Source organism: Aotus nancymaae, unplaced genomic scaffold (assembly GCF_030222135.1).
Source record: "Aotus nancymaae isolate 86718 unplaced genomic scaffold, 86718_ANA_hifiasm-v0.15.2.pri h1tg000025l, whole genome shotgun sequence".
Lineage (NCBI taxonomy): Eukaryota > Metazoa > Chordata > Mammalia > Primates > Aotidae > Aotus > Aotus nancymaae.
The window spans coordinates 22,676,189-22,699,989 of record NW_026988438.1 but is presented as its reverse complement, the minus strand read 5'-3'; the positions used below and the strand labels follow the sequence as shown (position 1 = coordinate 22,699,989).

At 37.8% G+C, this 23,801-nt stretch overlaps 1 protein-coding gene across 5 annotated transcripts in view; it reads left to right on the top strand.

The window, feature by feature from the left end:
* Positions 1–14,317: 14,317 nt before the first annotated feature.
* The window catches only part of DMTF1 (cyclin D binding myb like transcription factor 1), a 44,558-nt gene continuing 35,074 nt past the window's right edge, over positions 14,318–23,801 (top strand). For 2 of the 5 annotated variants that reach the window (XM_012440416.2, XM_064380434.1), the window contains exon 1: positions 14,933–16,470. The gene's annotated coding sequence lies outside the window, so the exon portion shown is untranslated. The other 3 variants (XM_012440415.3, XM_012440413.2, XM_012440412.2) reach the window with 3 other exon arrangements.

Sequence of the window (23,801 nt, the reverse complement as noted above, 5' to 3'; positions counted from 1 at the left end):
GTACCTGAATATCTTATGTGTAAACTATTGCATGATCAGTATTAACCAAAGAGGGAATTCAGAGTAGAGAAAAGGATTAGTTGGTGGAAATAAAATTAGGTAAGTCAGTAAATTCAAGAGAAAGGATAGATGTCAGTGAGATCCTGGGGAGAAAAAGACAACACAATGTCGAAGGTAGAATATTATAGGATTTTTTTTTTTTTTTTTTGCAGCCATGTTAATATATTACAAAGCTGGACAAAATTGAGCAAGAAAAAATATAAAGTTGTATTGGATTATAACACAATGTGTATGATAAATATCTATGAACTTATACTGATATAAATGATTGAATACATTAATAAATGGGAAAGAATAACTAAATCTACCATGTAGAATAATTCCTAATAATTTATGTAGATACTCTAGCCTCAAGATGGAGGGTGTAAAATAACTCCCTAATCTGTAAGTGTGGGCTAAGAATAGAGACTTCCTTCCAAAAAGTACACAAAATAAGTATAAATACGTAACTTTACAGTAGAGAAACCTGACAAAATTATCTCAGCAGGTGATCAAGATTCACATTAACTGTGGGAAGTCATGTGGATAGTGTGTACCTTTGATATGATGTAATGAAAATGGCAACTTAGCTCTGTGGTCTTTCTCCCAAAAACCCATAATCCAAGTCTAGTCATAGGAAAACATCAGACAAATTCCAATTGAGATGCATCCTAGAAAATATCCAACAAGTACTCCTCAAAACAGACAAGGTCACCAAAAACAAAGTCTGAGAAACTGTCACAGCCAAGAAAACCTGTAAATGTGACAATTAAATGTAACATGCCATCTTCATAGGCTCCTTGAACAAAAAAAGAATATTAGGTAAAAACTAAAGAAATATGAATAAAGTATAGACTTCAGTTAATAATACTGTGTCAACATTGGTTAATTAATTGTAACAAACATACCATACTAATATAAGATGTTAATAATAAGGAATACCTTGTATGAGGGATATAGAGACTCTTTGTGCTATCTTCTCCAATTTTGTGTAACTCTAAAACTGTTCTGCAAATCAAGTCTATTTTTTGAAAGATCTTTTTGGTTACATCAAAGATTGGTCTCTAAGTTTGTGCCCTTCCTTCTTCACTGAATACCAATTAAAAGTCCAAATTTCTTACCTTAGTATCCAAGGACCTAGGAGATTGCAAAATATTGTCCCTTGATCATTTGCAGCTCTCCTTATCAAGTAGTGAAGGCTTTTCTTCCAACTTGTTTATGTGGGCTTGGTCAACGACTTGCTAGCATAAAACAACTAGTGGCTTGAAAAGTGCTTGAACATTCAGTTATGCCTTCTTATGCATATGTTGCTATATGAACAAGCCCAAGCTAGACAACTGAAATGATGACATGGAGGGAAACTGAGGCATACTAGCCATCAACCTGTCAGCTAGACATGTGAATGAGGCCATCCAAAATCCCAGTTGGTCCTCTAGCTAACTCCAACTGCATGGGTAAACCCAGGAAAAACAGCACAAGAACTGACCAACTGCTGACAGCCCCAATTGCTCATCCATTTGGTAATGAACTAATAATTGTTTTAATACACTAGAAGTTGAGGTGTTTTGTTACACAGCAAAGCAGCAAAGGTTGACTAATATACCTTTCCATTACTTTATCCCACCCAAGTAATATTTCCAAGATTGTTTTCCAGAATTCTCCTATGCCCTACCCAAACTGCATGATGTTTTTATTCCCTAGAAATGCTTTGCACTTTCCTGAATATTTACTCATGAAACTTCCCTCTGCCTGAAGTGACTTTATTCTCAAATCTCTACTAAAGGAAATGCCACTCATCTTCCCCTTCTACAGAAAGTCTGATATATAAATATAAGGAACAGGAGAAAACTTGGTTCATCAGATTTCCTCTTAGAAAGAGCACTGTGTTCCTAAGAAATGCCTTGGTGGTAAGGGTGAGAGCCTGAAGGAAATGGTATTGATTAGGATGTAGACTCAGCTCCAGAAACAGAAACCCAAACTATAAATTGATTAAACAGAATATAAGTTTACTTCTCTCTTGTGTGACAGGGCATAGTCAACCAAAGATAGGCAAGATGATTCAACAGTGTCAATCCATCTTGTTGCTCCACTATTCCTGTTGCCCTTATCTGCACAGTTCCAAATGACTTATTACCACCACATCCACATTCAAGCCAGAAAGAAAGGGTCAAGGTGGAAAGGAGGGCAGGCTAATTCCTTTAGGGAAAAAACGGACATTGTACTTCAGTTCTGCTTGCATCACATTGGCCATGGTCATATAATTATATCTGGTTGCACAGAAGGCGGGGAAATATATTGTTATCTTGGCACTCAAATATTCTACTATTACTATGGAAGAAAGGAAGAATGAAAATGAGGCTTAATATAGTCACTAGCACAAGTAAGCTCAAGTATATCATAGCCTACTAAAATGCTATATAAACAGCAAGAAAACAAACTGGCTTTGTTCCTGACATGTAGAAAGTAGGAAAGACAAAAAAGAAGCCATAGGAATGATGGAAGGCTATGATTCCTCTCTGAAACTTTTAACTCTATTATGAATTTCTTCTCTAAAATATTAGAATGAGAACCCTGATGGTAATTGCTAAAGAAACTCAATTTTTTAAGGTAAAATAAAGTATTATATTCCTGAATGCAAAAATTAGAGGAAGAGAGAGCCATGATAGAATGAAACCCTGATAACATACAGAAGACTATGGAAAGCTTTGAGTGTAACTGGACTTTGGAATTGGCCATTAAGAAAAACTTACTACTGGGCGTGGTGGCTCACGCCTGTAATCCCAGCACTTTGGGAGGCCAAGGAGGGCAGATCATGAGGTCAAGAGACTGAAACCATCCTGGCCAATATGTTGAAACCCCATCTCTACTAAAAAATACAAAAATTAGCTGAGTGTGGTGGTACATGCCTGTAGTCCCACATACTTGGGAGGCTGAGGCAGGAGAATTGCTTGAACCCGGAAGACGGAGATTGCAGTGAGCCAAGATCATGCCACTGCACTCCAACTTGGTAACACAGTGAGACTGTCAAAAAAAAAAAAAAGAAAGAAAAAGGAACATTAAAAAAGAAAACCTTACATTGATTTCAAGAAATAGATAGAAGGCCTAGCTGACATCTGCGTAATTCCAGTTTCTTTTAAAATCTGGAACATTTAAACAAACAAGGGTGCTAAAAGCAGAATTAAGCATAAATGAAAAAAACACAGTTTCTTTAAAAATAATCAGTGTAGAGTTCCTAATCATGCTACATATAGCAACCATAAAGTTAGCAATTTGAGCGCGCTTTAGTTAGACTTAACATAGTGTTAGTTTTAGCTACTGGAAATAGACATGAAGTATGAATCACTTTCCTAACTGAAATGTAGGCTAAATGTAACTATCACAGATTTTAAGAATACCACCTAAATTTCTTCTCAGCCACATTTTGTGTACTGACACTAAGATATCAGTAAAGGAAACAGGATGAACTGGCCAATTTCCAGTCTTCCAAAAAGAGGCCAAATGGATTATAGTTTATAATGTTAGTGCAAACTACACAACAGATGGATAACTGTGCACTTCTGACAGATTAAGACATGCCTGATTACAAAATAATTCATTGCTGAATAGGCCTCATTACCATTAGAAGCTCTCATGGAGAAAGTTTAGTCAGAAACAAATAAACACTAACAGTCATCAGGAAAACTTAGGTAAGCTTTGATGTTTCATTATTCACAGAAAGTGAACTTTCAGATGTTAACCAGATATAACACAGGTAGCCCTCTTAGAAGAAACTGCTTGTTGATCATTAGTCCACTCCTTCCTATATAAGCTGTGGAAGAACAGAAGTTGAAAATATCTGGTCAACTAGCCTATGCAGAACATCACTGTGTCCTATTTGAGAACTTCAGTTTTCTGCCCAGATACTCAGGTAACCTCTATGTTACTAATTACTGATATATAGAATTCAGGTAATTTCCATGACTATTTTACTTTATTGCAATATAATAAATAAGAGAATATCTGTTACACTGACAAACACATTCCTTTTCTGCACACCCTATGGCTTGCAAGTGCTTGTGTCCATTATATATCAAAATATGCTGAAAGTAATAAGCAACAAATTCAGCTTCTAACATGTAACGTTTACAAAATCCTCATCTTTTTAATCCTTTTATCTCTTGTGAGCAGGCTCAACATCTCAGAATTGTGCCCTGTAACCACTTCTGATCTTGTCTCTATCACTGGAAAGGACTCAGGTAGATGCTCTATTTCCAGTCCTTTTGAGACTCAGGGGCATCTCTATAGTCTTTGGAATATCCTCAGCTGTGCTGCTTGTCTCCCAAGAATAATGGTTATTTCCAAGTACATGTTTCTGCCAATCTCCATTTCCTATGTCACAGTGTTGTAAACCGGAACTCTAGTCCTGGTTATTTATTCTGTTTCTCCCAAATCCCAAAATCTGTTGTAAAGAAAAAAAGATAATGAATTATGACATAGATGCATATGTTGTGCAAACTTATAACTATGCAAAACCAAATACCACTTAATATAAATGCTATGTGTCAAATATTTCTTTGAGCTATTAATATCTTTGAGCTATTAATTGGTTGCTACTCCTTCCTGCACATTTTTGTGTCTATTATGTTTCTCCCACTATAAAGGCAGCTTTGATGCTTTCTATACTGAGAGAGAACATATATACAAACTAGAACAAATAAATAAATTAAATGTTTAATAGATTTTTATAAATTTATATGAGCCAATAATATTGAAATCCAGAGATTTTGATCTTTAAGAGCTAGGAATTACGGAGAAAAATGGACTTGGAGAGTCTAAAATGTTTCACTTGAAAACTAAAAGAAGGGCATAGATTACCTAGATCAGAGTTTATATCATGAACCAGAGCACAGGGAGACTGCTGATGACAAAAAAATAGTTTTTCCAACCAAAACAAAGTCAAACTTTTGACAAACTAACAAGTACTAGTAGGTACCTGAGAAAAGCCCCCCATATGATACTCCCTTCTTGGAGTCAAAATCCTAGGGCAGATGGAGAGAAAATAATAGAAACCATATATCTGGGGGGAATCTCAGGGAAGAAGGAATTACTTTCTGGTTTTTTCAGAGGTTAGTCAAGAAGATTTTATATTCTGGTTAGCTAGTGCTAGGAAAAAAATTATCTTGAAACATAATGGCTTAAAACAACAATAATCATTTTATTATTGTTCATAGTTTCTACAGACCAGGATTTTGGGAAAGGCTAAGATGAACTTATGGGTGTCTCATGCTTTTGCAGTGAGATGATGGCTGGATCTGTAACAGTGGATGGAGTGTGTCCACAAATGCCTTTGCAAGGTGGAGTCTAATCTCTATTCCCTTAGGTGTCAGCTGGCCTTAGTGACTCACTTCGTTTTCTTTTTTTTCTTTGAGACAGAGTCTCACTTTGTTGCCCAGGCTGGAGTGAAGTGGTGCGATCTCAACTCACTGCAACCTCCGCCTCCTGGCTTCAAGCGATTCTCCTACGTCAATCTCCCAAGTAGCTGAGATTATAGGCACCTGCCACCACACAGGGCTAATGTTTTATTTTTAGTAGAGATGGGGGTTTTGCCATGTTGGCCCGACTTGTCTCCAACTCCTGACCTCAAATGATCACACCACCTTGGCCTCCTAAAGTGCTGGGACTAGAGGCATGAGGCACATGCCTGGCAAGTGACTCACTTCTAATGGACAGAATAAAGCAGAAGTGACAATATGAACTTCTGAAACCACAAAAGGCATTGCAGCTTCCTCTTTGTTCTCATTCTTGGATCACTTGCTCTCTCAGGAAAGCCGGCTGCCATGTTGTGAGGACTCTCAAGCAGCCCTATAGAAAGGCCCATGTGGTGAGGAATTAAGGCCTTCAGCCAGTTGCCAGGGATGATGCCTCCTGTCAACAGCTGTGTGAAGGAGCCATTTTGGAACTGGATCTTCTCGTCTCAGTCAAGCCTTCAGATGACTGCAGCTTCAGCTGACATCTTGATTATAACGTCATGAAAGTCCCTAACCAAATCAGTCACACCACTTCTGAATTCCTGATCCACAAAAATTGAGGTTAATAAACTCTTTCTGTGGTAAGCCACTACATTTTGGGGCAAGTTGATATTACTATGGGGAAACGGGTAGTTAATATGGAGGAGAAGCTGGAGCAGATAAGGACTCTCCAGTCATTCACCTCTTTTTATGTAGTCTCAGGCCTCTCTGTGGTTTTTCTGCATGGGCTGGTTTGGGCTTCCTCCTAGTACAGCACTGGACTATTTTACATGGTGGCTGATAGGTCTTTTATGACCTATTTTCAGAAGTCACATAGCACTACTTCCTGCATATTAAATCAGTTAAAATTGCCACAAAAACTGTCCAGTTTCAAGAAGAAGTAGTCATATACCACCACCTCTCACTGGGAGGAGCATCAAAGTCACATTATGTAAAAAGCTTGTTGGATGGGAGATACTGTTGTAGCCATCTTTGAAAAAATACGACCTGCTACATTGCAAGCTTTAGAGGGAAGTCCCATAAAGAACAGGGCATTTGAGTAGTAGATTAGCAGAGTTATAAATTTAGGAGTCATCAGTGTATAGAGGGCAATTGAAGCCATTGGAGTGGATGACATTACTTAGGGAAGGAGGATAGAATAAGAAAGAGGCATAGGCTTAGGGAGTCACCTTAAGCAACACTAAAATTTAAAAATCAGGCCAGCAAAAAAGTATTTAAAGAGGTAGGAGGAATTCGAGTGTACTGTATCAGAAAGTCTAGAAAATGCATATTCAAAGAAGGAAGAGGTGGTTATTTCAGGAGCAAATATTGCTGACAAATTAAGTAAAATGATAATAGAAAATTGGATTAAGCAATGTGGAGGTCACTAATGATCTTCATGGCATGTTATGAACCGAAATCAGACTATAGTGGTTAAAAACATATAAAAGGAAGTAAGCATAGTTCTGTGTGGAGATGAGATCAAAAGCACAAAAGGAAGAATTAGCCTTGAATAAGAGAAGGAACATCTCTAGAGTTGGAGGGAAGGAATTTAGAATGAGCACAGATGAACGCATGGGGATGGAGGCAGGCTATTGAGGGAGTTTATGCCTAAAAGTCTGTGTAAAGATCATTTGTTTAGAAAGAATTAACAGGAATAGCAATCAGGTTGTGAGAAGCACTCTGAAAGCTTGTTACAGAGTGAAAAACAGATACGTTCCTTGCAAACCTACAGTGAATGATCCATGACTTCTAAGATTTCATTTGAATTGAATTTTATCTTTTACTTGTTTAAACAATAAAAAGAATCAACCATTTTGCTATTTAAAATCTCAAATAAATAAATAATTAAGAATATCAGATTTTAACACCAAGTGAATATGAGAATGGTAGGAAAACCCTGGTCACCTGTTGCATGTTACCATCAGTTGTAAGCCATTTACCCTACAGAAATATAAAATCCTTCATTTGACTTATTACTTTATCAAAAATATTGTGGTAAAGACAGGTAGGAAAGCCTTAAAAGTAAAAGGCTTCAGATTTGTTTTCAGTTTTACCCATTGCAGGAGACAGATTTCTTATACAGTGCTATATTCACCATGGCCTTTTCAAGTAACATAGTTATTTATAACATTATGTATGAGACATTGTTGTATCACATATTTCTCCAGCAACTGGTCTACAATGGTAAAGTACCATGGATTCCTTCTCAGAGGAGATGGTTGTAAAAGTTTATTACAGGTTCAAGATCAAGAGTATTCTTAGAGAATGATTCCATGGCAGACAGTTCTTTGCCAAAAGAATAGAAAAAAAAGATTGAAGCATCAGATGAAAATGGACTTCTGCTCAACAAAAACAGAGCTTATCCAATAGAGAAAGGAGTTTCACCTTATTTCAGAAAATGACTGATAGCCTTGACTTGCTACACCAGATTGAATTAACACAGGCCAAAAGTTCTACATAAATGTAAATTTCTGGTTAAGAAATGTAAATAGACACAGAAAAAAAGACATTAGAGATACTGTGACAGCTGAAAGTCACATATCTTCCTTATCCTAGGTTTGCTAAAATAGATATACTGCTGAAATTACAAAACATGATTATATATAATAATGTTATTCTCAAGTCTAAACAGCCCATAGAAACACTCCTTTCTATATCCTATTAGCCCCAATTTTATTAAATTACAAATTATAAATTATATGACTTCACCAGGTCTGCCCACTTAAGACGCAGTCATTATAACAAAAGTATTATGCTATGAAATTTAATTTGGTATAGTTATATTTACTACAACTTACTACAATGTAATTCTTCAATTAGATATTAAAAGACTGGGTTGATATTTCAGGTAATTTTAGAGGAAAATTAACATGCTTGGCAAACTGTTTTCTGTTGCTCCAGATTCTAACTCTTAACAATTTCAGGTCAAGAAAGATCTCTACATTGTCCATGTTTATATACATATGTTGTATGTCTGTTAAAGGGATTCAGAGAACACCAGCCAAAGGGGATTTTTCACACAAGGGGATATATGTGTTTCTCTTGTGCATAAAACACTTTGCCTAAAACCATGAAAACAGAAATTTCCAAGAAGAAACACATTGACCCATCTTTCCTAACATTTGTAATTTAGCTTAATCTGACACCAAGTGATTTTGTCACAGGATCCTTTGGGGGTCACTCTGCCAGCCAGAAGCCTCTGTGGCCGGCAGCACCTCTGCTTAAGTTCACTCACACCCTCTGGGCCCATTCCACCCACTAGGCCTGGCAGGCTGCTCTCGGCTCGCACTACCAGCCTGGATCCCATGCCTGCTGAGGGGGGGCCAGGTGTGAAGCGGTGAGGGGTATGTAAACAAGCAAGTGCGGGGTCTGGCCACTGCACACAGATAGGCACACTGGCTGCTACAGCAGGGCAGGCAACTCCAGGCACCAGCACAGGCACCTGCTCCATGCAGGACTGCAGCTGGACCAGGCATACTGCAAGTAGCATCCAGCGTGGGCACTGGTGTCTGGACGAAGGGAACATGGTGACACCCAAAAACTTGGGAGTCACCAGCAACCGCAGAGCCCTCAAGGGTAGGGGGTGGGAGTCATGTTACAGCTTTTTCCCACTGCCTGCAGCTCAGTGAACCACGGTGGGTACCTGTTTCAGCTCATTCAGTCCCACTAACTCACTCCAGCCCATCACTCTCGGATGGCTCAGTCCCACCACCGCTTCCTGTCACATGGGGCAGCTGCCCAACACTGGCAGAAGGTGAGAGGGCTATAATATTACAACTCTAGCTCAGGGAATCCCAAGGTCTGGGCCCCCAAAAGGGTCACTACTCCTCACTACCACAGTTTAGCAAATGGGAGCGTGTCATCATCCAATGCTCAGTGGGCCAGCCAGGGAAGTGTTACATCCCTTTTCATGCCCTCCATTCAGAGGTCCTGAGTTCTTGTCCTGTGTCCAGGAAACATGAGGTTATGTGGATAATCAGAGAGTGAGCAAGGTGGAGAAGAGTTGCACTGAGTAACAGAACAGCTCTAGGCAGAGAGGAGACCCAAAGTGGATGGCTCCTATCTGCAGGGAGGTAGTCTGACTTGTGGATGAGTCCAGGGATTTTATGGGCTCAGAATGGAGGATGTGTGTGTTAACTGGTCCATGGGTGGGAGGAAGTATGTGCTGATTGGTCCATCCGTGGGCCTGGAAAAAGCATCATTTGATTTGTTGAAAGGCTTCAAGGAAGTTCTCACTCTGGGTACTGGATTCTACTTGGAACTGGTGGCCTGGTTTTAAGGCTTCAGGCTGTCTTTGGCTTGAAGGTCAGGTTTCACCGGGACCTGTCTCATCTGCCTAGGAATTTGTCTGTCTCCTGCTATCAATTTGATTCATATTTTGCCTTCATCCCTCATTAAGTTGTTAATTATGAGCATGTTTTATAGGCAGTTGCCAGTAATTTAGTGAGTAATTTACCCAAAAAAGATTGGCACAAAGATACACTATACTACTATAATTAAGCTCCTCCATTAGAATATGTGCTCCTTGAGAGCAGGGATCTTGTCTATCTTGTTCTCCATATTTCATGTGCCTAAAATAGTGCTCAACCCAAAGCAGGTGCTCAGGAAGATCTGCTGAATGAAATGAATGAGCGTATCACCTATGTGCAAATTCCTGAAAGTTATAAACATTATAGGAGTTCCTTGTTTCTCTTTCACTGCGTATTTTGTCCAAAGGAATTAATATACAGTGAATAGAAGGGGAAGGGGATTAATCTACAAGTCTTTTAATGCTAGAGAGCGTTCTCATATTTTGATTTCAAAGTATAATCCTTATCCCTTTGGCTTTATTACTGTTCAGGCTTGCCCTTGGTCTGCCAAAGCGTATCATTAGCAATTAAGGCCCCAAAATTTCTGTCTACTGTTGAAGTTACTACTTGGGAAAGAACAAAAAATCCTGCTGAACAATAGGGACATCTGCTGGCTAAAATGACATGCTTCTATTCTTAAAATATTGCACCTAGATGCACAAGACTTGCGCAATAAGGTTTAGAGTAACACCAAACCTGTGATGTGTTAAAATAAACTCTTTCCACTTGAAAAATAGGTAACATTTGTTTGTTTTATTCCAGAATTTTCCAAGTAGCAACACTATCTGGAATAATACTGTGTGATCTCTGGTAGTCAGCTGTTCTTGCCAAAGAATAGAAATGGCTAGCCTCCAGGTCTTCTGGCTTAAGACAATTATCTTTAATATCAACAAACATTTAAATGTCTGCTAAGTTAAGGTATTGTGCCATATACTGGCAAATCAAAGTTCATGGCAAAGGGGGAAGATGGCCCATTTCAGCAATGTCTGGACATGCGCTGAGCTCTAGTCTTGGAGAAACAGGAATACTACTCAGTCTTCAAAAAGAAGAAAATTCTGCAATATGCAACAAAATGGATGAACCTTGAGGACTTCACAGAAATACAAATACTACATGATTTAACTTATATTAAGTATCTAAAATAGTCAAATTCATAGAATCAAAGAGTGGAATGGTGGTTTACCTGGGGTGGGGAGAGGGGATGGGGAGTTAGTAATCAGTGGGCATAAAGTTTCAAGCAAGATGAATAAGCTCTAGAGATCTGCTGTACAACATTGTACCCATAGTTAATTATAATGCTTTGTACACTTAAAATTTTATTAAGAGGGCAGATGTCACGTTGTGTTCTTACCACAATAAAGTTTTTTGAGAAATTTAGCTAACTTTTGCAAGGGATAGCCTACCACCTGGTAGTGCTGTGCTTTCACCATTTTATAAACATTTCACAAGCCAGTTGCTTTCTCTAAATATGCTTTCAGGCACTAGTTGGACAAATGCCTTGCCATGTTGCACCCCCTCCTATGCTTGTTTATTTTCACCTTTCTGCTTAAGTATCTCCCTAGAAAGGCCTACTCTGAAGTCTCTATGTAAAAGTTGACTTTCAGAGCACCCAAGTGGTACCTTTCTCAGAACTTACAAAACACGGCAATTATTGCTTAGTTAACTAATGTATTGTCCCTCTCTCTTCCATGTTAGATTATAAAGGAACAGGTCTTTGAGTCTGGGTCCAGATATTCTCCCATTTTAGTGAAGTATCTGAACTGTTTTGTTTTGCACACCAAAATTACAAAAAAAGAACAAAAATTTTTAGCCTTATTGGCCAGGAGTACTGGAAGCCTTAGCTCTCCAGTCCCATAACTTGGTTAGGAACCACTTTTTTTTTGCTAATATTCCATCAATGGGCCTCAACAAAGACTGACCATAAAAGAAGAAAAAAGTGAAGTGGATATACAGAGGTGGTCACCAGGCTGGTCATCCTTTTACAATTAAAAGGATTGCAGAGATGACACACATAGAAAAATGCAGGGTGGGGAAAGGATTGTAAGATGGAGTGTTGTAAGGCCCAGAGGAAAGCCTACGGTAAGAATCTGAGTCAGGAGACCGTTTGGTAAAGCCTGATGTGTAGGCTTAACTGGAACAGTTTGTTCATTCCTCTGTTAGCACAGCAATCCCCACCAGATGGAAGGCCCTACGGTATATACTCATCAGCTGTACGAACAGGACTCAGAGACCGTGTAGAAAGTAAATTACTTAGCAATTATATTTTTCTTTTACTTTAAACAAAAGCTTATAAACATCTTTTTTTAAATAAATTAGCACGATAATCATGAAACAACAGAACCTGCTTCTCAGTATTTGAAATATTTCATATTAATATATCAATCTGCCATTAAAAAGGCAATTTCATCAGCATTCAATCAGTGATGAAGTTCATGAAAGTGTTATAAAACCTGTGGAGTCCAACAAAGTCAATTATAACTAGCAAATGCAGTAAATACCAAGCTATGCTGTAAATACTTTCATAATTATTGTTTAGGATAGAAATACTTCTCATGATTTTTCTACAGAACATTTAAAACTTTATGCATTCCCTAAGTACACACTGATGAAGTAGTGAGGTACAGATAACGTAGAAGTATAACTGCAGAAAATTGCTCTAGGAATCAAGTTGTATTACGGATAGTCTTTACATTGACTATTCAGGTTAAAGGGAGAGAGATATTACTATGATTAACATATTTTTTAGGTTATGTATTAAGCTAATACTAAAATACACTTGTCATCCCCAAATACATACCAGCTGACTTAGAAAAATGTAGTTATAAAAGAAACTCAACCAGAAAGGGAGAATTTAGTTATGAGGATGCACTTGACTTTATTTAGGGAATTAACAGCAGCATGAAGGCTGACCTAAAATTTTGCAGAAGAGAATGCACAGCCGGACCATAATTTACATATCACTATTTTGTGCCTTAACGAAAAGAATCCTATATGGTAATGTTTTATGAAAAATGTGGCTAATTAGGAACCACCTTATCAATGTTAATGTCAACAATTTTCATATGTAACTTATTTTATTATAACTGCTCTTTCAGTAGTTGTATTGCTTCTCTGGCTTTAGAGTTTATTAGTTTCCATTTTTAATGCTTAATACATGTCAGGTTCTATATAAAATATGTTGTCAACAATATTTTGGAAGGTAGATCTTATTACTCCTACTTTTCTAAAGTAAATGAAGCTAAAATGAAGTGCTATATTCACTACTAAGAAATGGAGCCAATATTCACATTCAGGTTTGACTGCCTGAGACCACACCACAATACTATTCTGTCTCATAGTTTGGCTTACATAAATGTTATTATGTACTTATTAAAAAATGGAATGATATACGGCTTAACTCCAATAGAAGGCAGAATGCCACAAATTAGTAGTAAAATTATCAACACAAGAAAATGCTGCTTCTGACATTTATTTTTTAACATTGGCCAAACATCTCAATCCTCCAGTAAAGTAAAGCATTTGTAAACTGGCTGTAATCATTTGTTTTCATATGAATGTAACGAAAGTGTATTTTGTGAGCTGCCACCCGGTAGTTCAGAACACAGTCTCTAGAGCTGAGGCTTCAATTCTGATTTCACCACCGACTTGGTGAAATCAGACTTGGACACATTCCTTCACTTCCCTTTGGTTTCTGTGTCAAATGGGATTCATTTGTAGTAACTGTAGCGATGCACTTATGAACACCAAATGAGTTTAATACACGTAAAACATTCACGACACATATGAACTCAAAAAAATGCTGACTCATACTGCTGAATCCAAAAGCTTATTTATCCTTTTCGTTAATAAAGGTATTAAAACGCATTTTCGATTTAGGATGGGTTTATACAGCTGCAACCTAAGGAGCATCTGTACTTTTAAGAAGAACTGGGCACAAGAGAATAGCATCTTTCTAGTATAACAGTGAGATCACACTCAGAGGGCACATTTCATCCAGAACTGCTTTACACGCCCAGATAACATCTCATTTTAAGCCCCTGCGGCAAGGCAAATCAAGTACGAAAACACACTCTCCCTTTCTTCAGCACTGAGATCACCGGTTCCTTCCATTCCACACCGCGGTTCCGTCGGCTCGGAGCCACAGGGAACTATAAAATCGGCCCGCGGGGCCTAAATCCCCAGAACCAGAGGAACGACAGTTGCGTCAAAGCAGAAGGACCTTTTTTACAGAGATATTCTAGCAGAAAGAAGACAGCAATCATCCCCACTGAGTGGGACCGACGTTCCAAACCTTTCAAGACCTTTTTTCGCGCGCCGACACAACCGGAAGTGACGCGTTCAGCCAGCGCACGGCGCCACCCGCGGGACACACGAACGGGAGGGGCAGCATGCGGGGAGCTGGGGGTGGGGCGCGGCCGCAGCTCCGTTTCCGGTGGCTTGTCGCGCTCGCTCACTCCAGCTGCAGCCACTCTCGCCCGTGGCTGCTTCCTCCATCCTGGTATTTTTTGGAGCCTCCATCCTGGTTCTTCCAAAGTGCCCGGACCCAAAACAGGAAGTAAGTGCGATGGAACCTTCAGGTCCCAACCGCCGCCAGGGCCGCTCCGCCCAGTGGAGCCTGTCCGGCCCCCTTTCTGCCCGCTAGCTCCCGCCGGCTGGCGCTAGCTGCCGGCGCCCTGGCACCGCGGGCGGGGTCGGAGCCTGGCCTTCCTGACGTTGCAGCTGCCGTCCCCGCACGTTCCGGCCAGGGCCTCCCTCTCAGGGACGGGCGGCGCCCGTGGCTCAGGCTGCAGAGTAGGGAAGCGAGCGGCCGCAGAGGCAGAGCAGCGATCCGACGGGGGCGGAAAATGGCGGCGGCTTCGGAGGAGCTAAATGGCGCCGGGACCCCTGGGGGGTGGGGTGGGCCGGGAGGTTGGGTAGAGAACTGGGCCACAGGGAGTGGGGACAGTAAGGAAGCCTTTTTTGCTTTCTCGTGGTGTTCCTTTTTTAATTTTTATTTTTATTACGTTTTTCGGTTTTGTTGTATGGTGCAGCGTAGGAGGTAGGCTTGGGTGGGGTTGAGAGTGGGGGCGGGTCTCGACCCAACTTCCCCGCTTTGCTTTTTTGTTGTTCTTTTACCTCGTTTGCGCTTTAGATTCTTCTGTAATTTTGCGGGGATTCATCCTTGCTTGGCGATTCACGGCCCAGGCAGAGAGAATCGGGATAGCTGGCCGAACCGCCTCTGTCAGTCTGAGTCTCTTTAAAGAAGGGATGTGAGCTGGGGCGCGGGGACAGAGTCCTGGTGGAGCGCGGAAAATGCGTCTGTAAAGAGTAGTTGGCTTATTGTGCCGAGATCCCAGAAAGTTCTTAAAATTGTTAAATCCACTTTGTCCTCTAAAATGGACTTCGCTTTGAGAATTTCTTCAGGGAGGTATGTAAAGTGTTTTACCACAATCTCCAGAGTAGATTTGAGAGTAGAAGTGGCCAAGTGCCCTTCTGTGCAGTTGAATGATAGAGCATATGTTTTTATATAAAAATATTCGGCGTAGATAAGAAAAAGGATAATCGTATACAGTATGAGTCAGGACTCCTCCCTTTCTCTCATTGAATTTGTGTAGTAGCTTTTTTCGCAACTCGATTCATTTTTGTGTACCTCTTTTTAATGTACATAGATTTGATTTTTGTTTGTGTGCCTCCTTTCTGACAGGCGAGGCTGATTGTTGGGACGTCCTACAAAATGCATATTTTGTAGAATTTTTTAATATTACATGTCTTGAGCTTAAAGTTGTGCCATTTGGAATATTTTAAATTAGTTATACCAGCGTTTTTAAATCGTGGGAGAAAACCATTTGTAGCTTTTAAGCTTCAGTCCAAATACGAAAATATTCTTTCCCTACGTTGAAAGTTTTACAAAATCCGTCTTTCTTTTTCAGTTAAGGGTTTTCTTTTTGTTGTTGCTTGTTTGTTTGTTTTACAGGCAGTCTTACTGGTATTTCGTAAGGGTTTTCATATTTTTTCATTACTTCAAATTTTTTTAGGCTGGTTTTAAATTTGTATTTCGAGTAACTTTCTGGAGGATTACTGTATTTTAACAAATTAGGTAATTTACTATCATTTTTTACATTTAAAGAATGATTATGACGATCCAACAAAATCTTTTTGCTCTTATGTTGTAGTAGAGACAAGATTCCATGTATTTGGTTAGGATTTACAAATCTTGTTAAGATTTAGTTAAAACTACATTTCTTAACATACAAAAGTTGTCTTGCTGAGAGAATCCAGTTTGGTGTGGGAATAGTTTTTTTTACTTCCATACACAAAGCACAAAAGCCAGCCTCATTCTGTCTGGAAAAAACCATTATGTTATAGGTGTGAAAAATACGTTTCATGATTTGTGGTGATTTTTGTCTCATTTTAACTCCCAATAGTAGGTGCTTCTGTATGCCACCAAACAAGCTAATTTTTTTCCTGCTATTTTAGTTGATAGGCTCACCCCAAATACGCTTTTTGGGACTGATTTAGCACCTGCATATTCTGCGTGAATCTCTTTATTGATTGCAGTTGAGCTAATGGTGGAGCCAAAATGCTATTGCCCTGTCTTCATCAACGTTTAATCAGTAAGTACTGGGCATTGCATCTTTCTTAGAACTTTAAGTTCATACTTTGCAGTTATATATGAATACATGATATAAACATTTTTCTCTGAGTGTTCAGGTGTTAGAAGTATTTTGAGGGGAAGAAATCAAGAGTTTGGGGGTATGACTTAAGCTTTGAAAACAGAGCATGGCTGGGAAATGTTTACTAGTAGAGAATCATATCAAAAGTAGGTAGCTGTCCTGTAGTCCTTTTTTTAAAGATCTCTTTTTTCAGTGCTTATCTCATTACACCCAAGGGGTGCTTTAAAGGTGAAGAGATAGTGTATGTATCTTATAAGGTTCGTTTGATATCACTACTTAGTATTTAAATAACAACAAAAAGCTTGTCTTCACCTTCTCTGCAAAAAAATCTTACCTATTAGCCTCATTTATCTCTCCAACACCTACAGACCCTAATTTTTATTAATGGTGTAATAAACTTACCTGTCCTGAAAATAACATCTCATTATTTTAAACAGTTGCTTTTGCCATGCTTCATTAACTGTATTGGCTTAAATTAACACCTGTGAGGATGAATGAGCTAATGTGAACAAGTGTTCCCTAAGGATTTACTGCCTGGCACATAGATGTTAAAATATTGAGGGAGCTTAGAAGTGTATTGACGTCTTGCATCACTTGTATTAAACGCATATCTGTCTGTTGCAAAGACATCAAAAGTTTAGTAAGGAACAAAGTTTAGGAAGGGTTCATTCTGCTTTTTTTATGTCATTTGTAGAGACTGCGTATTTAACACCGAGGTGTTATTATGCCTTTCCAAAATGGAGTTTCCATTTTCATAGTCCATTTTATGCTCACTACCATCATATATTTCCTATATGAAAGGATTTCCCAAGAATTGATATACTTTTAAATCCTTTGCAGTTTCAGCTCCAAAAGATTTTTATACCTCTAAATGATACAAGGTGATACAATAAAGTTGTAAACTAAGTGATTTTTATTAAAGTAATTGCCAAGTGTTAAGGATAAAATACAGATAGTTACCAAATGTATGTGGCATTTATTTGCTTTCATGTCATTTCTCCCTTTATCTTGCTGATGCTTTCATTTTGTGAAGAAAATTTCTGTAATAGAAATCACAAACATTTTGTGTTTGCTTTGATTCTATAAAGGTAAGTTTAAAGGAGGAACCTGTGTATCACGTTTCCTCCTCCCCGCCAAGTTTGTAGAAAGATCGTCCATTCCATGACTGAATACTAGAAATAAGTTGTCAGGAAAAAGCACACTGGAGAGCTCATTTTGAACAGTTTAATTTTCTATCATCCCATATATTTAAATGTCATTTTTAATATCATTAAATGTACACTGTTAGGTCATTCTTCCAGTCACCAGTGGTCAAAGCTAATTCATTCACTTCTTATCAGGTGTTATGTAACAGAAATGCTCATTAGGTTTATTTAACTGCCTGTGTATATTTTAGTATCTAATGAGGAAATGTGCTTTAAAAATAAAAAAAAATTAACTTCACTGTAAATCACAGGTGTCTGATGATACTGTGTAAGCTTCTGATGGTGCCTTGTATGAAAGTACTCAGTTTTGAATGGATGAAATCTTTAAAGTGTAACCAATAACACATTATTAGCTCTTAAACCATACATAGGGTGAAAGATAATATTTTTGCTTTTTTAATTAACAATACAATTTTATCGTCAAACCAGATAGGAAATGCTGCACCTTAAAATGATCCATGCTATCAAGTAATTCTCCTTGTTCAAGTAATAATGACATTGTTTTCAATAGTTGGTAATTGAAATCAACATTTTAAGCATTAAAGCTTGCTAGAATAGAATAGATTCCACTAACAGCTCTATTGACATTTTTATGATATGTAGTCATATTTTTCTATCTTAAAACCAAGCCATAGTAAACATTAATTAGGTACCTTAATTGAATATGCCATATGTTCATTTATGGCTCTGCTTCTCAAACTTTTCCGTAAAGTACGTAGAGGAACAAATCCCAAGGGGCCTGGCACTGCAGTACAAAACAATCTTCCTCAAGTGTGTAGTGTTCCCATTCGTATCTTGAATAGAATTGGTACTTAGGAAGATGTTACGCTTATTCTGTGACCTTACCTGTTGTCTCACAGCCCTGTGGGTACCCATGTTTAGGATGTATGAATTTGTTACCTATTATCTTCCACTTGGGTTTTCTACTTAGCAAAGTTTCATTATTTCAGAACAAAAATATCTTCCAAATTCCTTATATATTACTATGCAAATACTCTTTTAAGTATTTTTTAAAGCATTAGTTATACAATAAGTTATACAATGGTTCATTTGGAGTTTTATAATAACATAGCCTCAAAAACAAATGTTGAGTAATAGGTACAGATTAGATAAATTTAGATCTATGTACCCATTCAAAATGTAGAGTAGTAGTATTGGAAAATGCTCCAGATGCAGTAAGTACAAATAAGATGTGACAGTATGATCTTAATATTGTGAAAACAGTAAAGATAGGCATGCTGATACATGGGTAGAAGCCGTGCAATCACACAAAAAGAATATGAATGGGTCAGGGAAAAAAGACCTCTGAAAACTGTGTCCTTACTGCCTTATTAGTTGAATTATGCCAGAGACTGTTTCTCACCCAGTTGTTTCTCAGTCTTTAACCCACCTAATAAAATTGTGGTGCTATATGTTGTGTAGCTTGCAAAGATTTCACAGTATAAAGTGAGTATATGAAAATAGAGAATGTTTTTATTATCATGCAGTCTCATCTCATGTTCCATTTTAGAATCACAGCTCCAAGTATCTAGGGTCAGCAAATGTTGGTTCCTGTGCTTCTCATGATTGCCACTAATAGCATCTAAACTCTTTCATACTTGTACAGGTGTACTGTACTTGGAAATGGGTGTACATCTGTTTATAGAATGAGCCCCAAAACTGGGAACAAAGGTCACTTCATTCCTTGATTCTGGTTTTTGAAGATATTCAACACTTAAATGCCCAGAAAAATCAGGATGATAGGTAGACTCAATTGATGGAAATACCACTCCAAGATAATCCATTGGATAAGAACTTTACATAAAAAAAAATAATAAAATTTAAAAAAAGAAAAAAAGGAACTTTACATCAATACTAAAGGAAGAATAAAAGACTCATGTCTTTAATTGAATTCTGTTTTAAATAACAGATCCAAGAGTTATTTCTTTATGCTTATCCCTTTTCGTCCTTCCAGGTTATAGTATATTAGATTATCTTTTTCATTGGGAGCTGTAATGTAAGATTGTATGGTAATAAAGATACAGTAACTCCATTATAGGAGTTTTGTACCACACTTAAGGTTGTGTGGTTTGTGGTTTTTTTTAAGCCATTGGAATGGTTTTTTGCAGTTGACAACATGTACAAACCTGCAATTGTATAATTGTTTTGTTTGGTTTTTAAAATACCAAGTATGATAAAAGTATGTTTATGTTTAAGAAATATGATGCATTAAAGAAGTCCTCTGTAAACATAATTCTTAGTGTATATTTTCCTGCTTTGTTTCATACCTAAATAACAATGTAAATAGTCATAAATAAAGCTATCAACTTTCATGGCCCAGAAGTAATATATAAATTTTGGTGTTTGGCAGAAGGTGTTCTCTATGTTTGTATAAACTAAAACATGCAGCATTTGTAGTGATTATTAATGAAATTACTTATCCCAAGTCCTTACTGTAGCCCAACCAGTTCTATCAATAGTAAACCTTACAGTGTACTTGGTAAAGATGCCACATGTTTAAAAACTCAAAATGATTAAAAGAATAATAAAGAGTGACCAGATGTGGTGGCTCACGCTTGTAATCCCAGCATTTTTGGAGGCCGAGGCAGGCAGATCACCTAAGGTCAGGAGTTCGAGACTAGCCTGGCCAACGTGGTGAAACCCCATCTCTACTAAAAGTACAAAAATCAGATGAGCGTGGTGGCAGGTGCCTGTAATCTCTGCTACTCAGGAGGCCCAGATAGGAGAATCGCTTGAACCTGGGAGGCAGAGGTTGCAGTGAGCTTAAGTGCATGCCACTGCACTTAAGCCTGGGTGACGAGCAGGACTCCGTCTCCAAAAAAAAAAAAAAAAGAATTCTAAAAAGTAATATAAATATTGCTCAGTCTTATTAAAACCACTTTAGCTTGTCTGAAAAACAAAATGCTGCTAAGGAGTGAATGTTGTACCATTATTTTAAATGGCATCTAACAAAATCTGAAATTTAAGGAAAAATCAAATACATTTTAGTCTTGCAAAAAAACACATTGAGATTGTTACAGGAACAATACTATCCTAAGTTATCTAAAATTTGTTTCTGAGTCATCAATGAGTTAAAGCTTTAAGAGTTAAAATAATTTTAGAAAGCCATAATTCTTGATATAGAACATATGATTAGGTTTTAATAACCAGAAATAATTATTTCTTCATAAAGCATTAAATAACTGTTGAAACATACCGCCTCTCTAGTGATTTATCAAATAACCACTCAAAATTTATTAGGTACACATTTAAATTACTTTCATATAATAAAAGTCAGCTGGAATTTTGCATATTCACTATTTCATTTTATACATTATTTTTTAGGTCTCGGAAAACATGCTTCACCAATCTATAAAAAGTATCTGGTTCACACTGTTAACTGCCTGACAGCCTTTTAAAAACTACGTTAAACAGCAGATTTTAAGAAATGTTTCCACTGTTTTTTTAAGATTCTGAGATGCATGATGAATCTAAATGAAAATTTACAAATGGTGGCCAAAATCTTGTCAACTTTCAGCCCAGTGTAACAAATTCCATAGTTATGCATAAATAATTGAAAATTATTGAAATTTATAATGAAAATGCCAACAAGGCATATAACAACGTTTGTCAGATAGACACATGATAGACTATATAGAAAATTAAAGCTATCAAAGCTGTAAATACAGTGTGCATAAATAACAGCAATGCCAAAGCATTAGGGCTGTTAAAACTATATACACACATCTGATAGTTCTTTCTGTAAGCCACTCGCCACTGATAAAGCTGTGGATAAAACTATTCCTGATAGTTCTTTCTATAAGCTACTCTCCACTGATAAAGCTATGGATAAAACTAATTCTTGCACAGCTTTCTAATAACTATGATAAAGCTGAGTTAATTCCTTTTTTATAAAACTGTATACCAATAGACAAAACGTCCATATCTAAGTATTCAAAATTCTTGAAATCTCAAGCAGATCGTCCATGGTCTTCCTAACTGCATTTGGATTTGCTGTTACCCTCAGATATTTTTTTCTTGAATTTACTAAGGTATCCTATTTAAAGATACTCAGCAAATGATGGAAACATGCCAAAAGGCCACTTTAGTTAAAATGGCTGTTAAAATTGTGTTTATTTTTCTTCCATGCTATCTTATTTTTAGTGTAAAAATAGTACATATGGTATAACCCATTACAAAGGAAAATGGAAAAGAGCTGATGATGTGCAGTCATGTGTTGCTTAATGACAGTTCTCAGAAATGCATTTTGTGTTATTTCTTGTGGGCATCATAGAAAATAAACATGTACAGCATGTTACTGTACTGAATACGATTTTAACACAATGGCAAGTATTTGTGTATCTAAACATATCTAAATATAGAAACGTTGCAGTAAAAAATATGGTGGTATACTCTTACAGACTTAGTATATATGCACTTCATGGTTGACCAAAATATTATATGGTACATGACTCTCTTACTCCAAAAAGGACCAAAAAGGTGATAGTAGAGTTGGCAATTTTCCTGATAAACCAAATGGGGAGGGATTCCAGAAGTTGTTAAGCATTACTAAGCTTTTTACCCTACTATCACAATTTGATTTATTCACCAATATTTCTGTCCAACATCAGAATACATATGTATTCTGTGTAACAACTGTCTTAACTGCACTTGATCCTTTTGTTCCAATTTGAAAGCTAAACCTACTGAAAAAGGGATCTGTAGTTTGTCTTTTCCTTTTTTTTTTTTTTTTTGTTGATACGGAGTTTCGCTCTTGTTACCCAGGCTGGAGTGCAATGGCGCAATCTCGGCTCACCGCAACCTCTGCCTCCTGGGTTCAAGCAATTCTCCTGCCTCAGCCTCCTGAGTAGCTGGGATTACAGGCACGCGCCACCATGCCCAGCTAATTTTTGTATTTTTAGTAGAGACGGGGTTTCACCATGTTGACCAGGATGGTCTCGATCTCTTGACCTCGTGATCCACCCACCTCAGCCTCCCAAAGTGCTGGGATTATAGACGTGAGCCACGGCGCCCAGCCTTGTCTTTTCTTTCCTACTTCTAAGTCTGTACATATTTCCATAAGGCTTCTGCCCCTACTACTACCACCACACTACTTTTGTTAAAGGCACCAATTGTTCTCCATATTGCCAGATTACATAGTCATTTTGCAATCATCTTATCCTCAGCAGTTTTCAACACAGTTGGTACTTAATGCTCACTGAAAAAACACTTGTGCTTCTTAGTTAACACCTCTTAGTTTTTCTCTTGCATCTCTAGCTGGTCTTTCTCATTCTTCTTTGCTTGACTTCCCAAATGTAGTGGAGTGTTCTAGAACTGGAATCTAGGCTGTCTTCTCTAACCCTTTAAGAAATCTTTGAAAACAGTGTGCATGCCACTAACTCAACATTTGTAGGTCTAACGCTGGCATGTTGAACTCTAGTTTTATATTTTTATCAGCTTGACATCTTCATATAGATACCTTATATCTTATATTTATTAGTATTAATATTAATAAAAATTACCTTTGAATTTTTAACCATGTAAATGTGTTACATATTAAAAGTGAAACTAGGTGAGTTGCCTAAATATTAATAAATGTACTAGCCATATAGCTCGGACTATAGGGGAAAAATAGTGAGTCAAGAACATGTTTAAGATGACAGGGGAATGGGCTCAATGGCTCATGCCTGTAATCCCAGCACTTTGGGAGGCCAAGGCAGGTGGATCACCTGAGGTCAGGAGTTCGAGACCAGCCTGGCAAACATGGTGAAACCCCGTCTCTACTAAAAAATAACAAAAAGCTGGGTGGGTGGCGTGCAACTGTAGTCACAGCTACTTGGGAGGCTGAGGCAGAAGAATTGCTTGAACCCCGGAGGCAGAGTGCAGTAAGCCAAGATAGCGGCACTGCACTCCAGCATGGGTGACAAGAGTGAGACTCTGTCTCAAAAGCAAAAAAAAAAGTGACTGTATTCCCAATACCTGCATATAGTAGAGGTGTAATGTATTTGGATATATTTGTTGATTGAACAAATAAGCTTGTTAATTTACAGAGTAGCATAGAATCATTCACTAGTCTCTAAAAGGAGT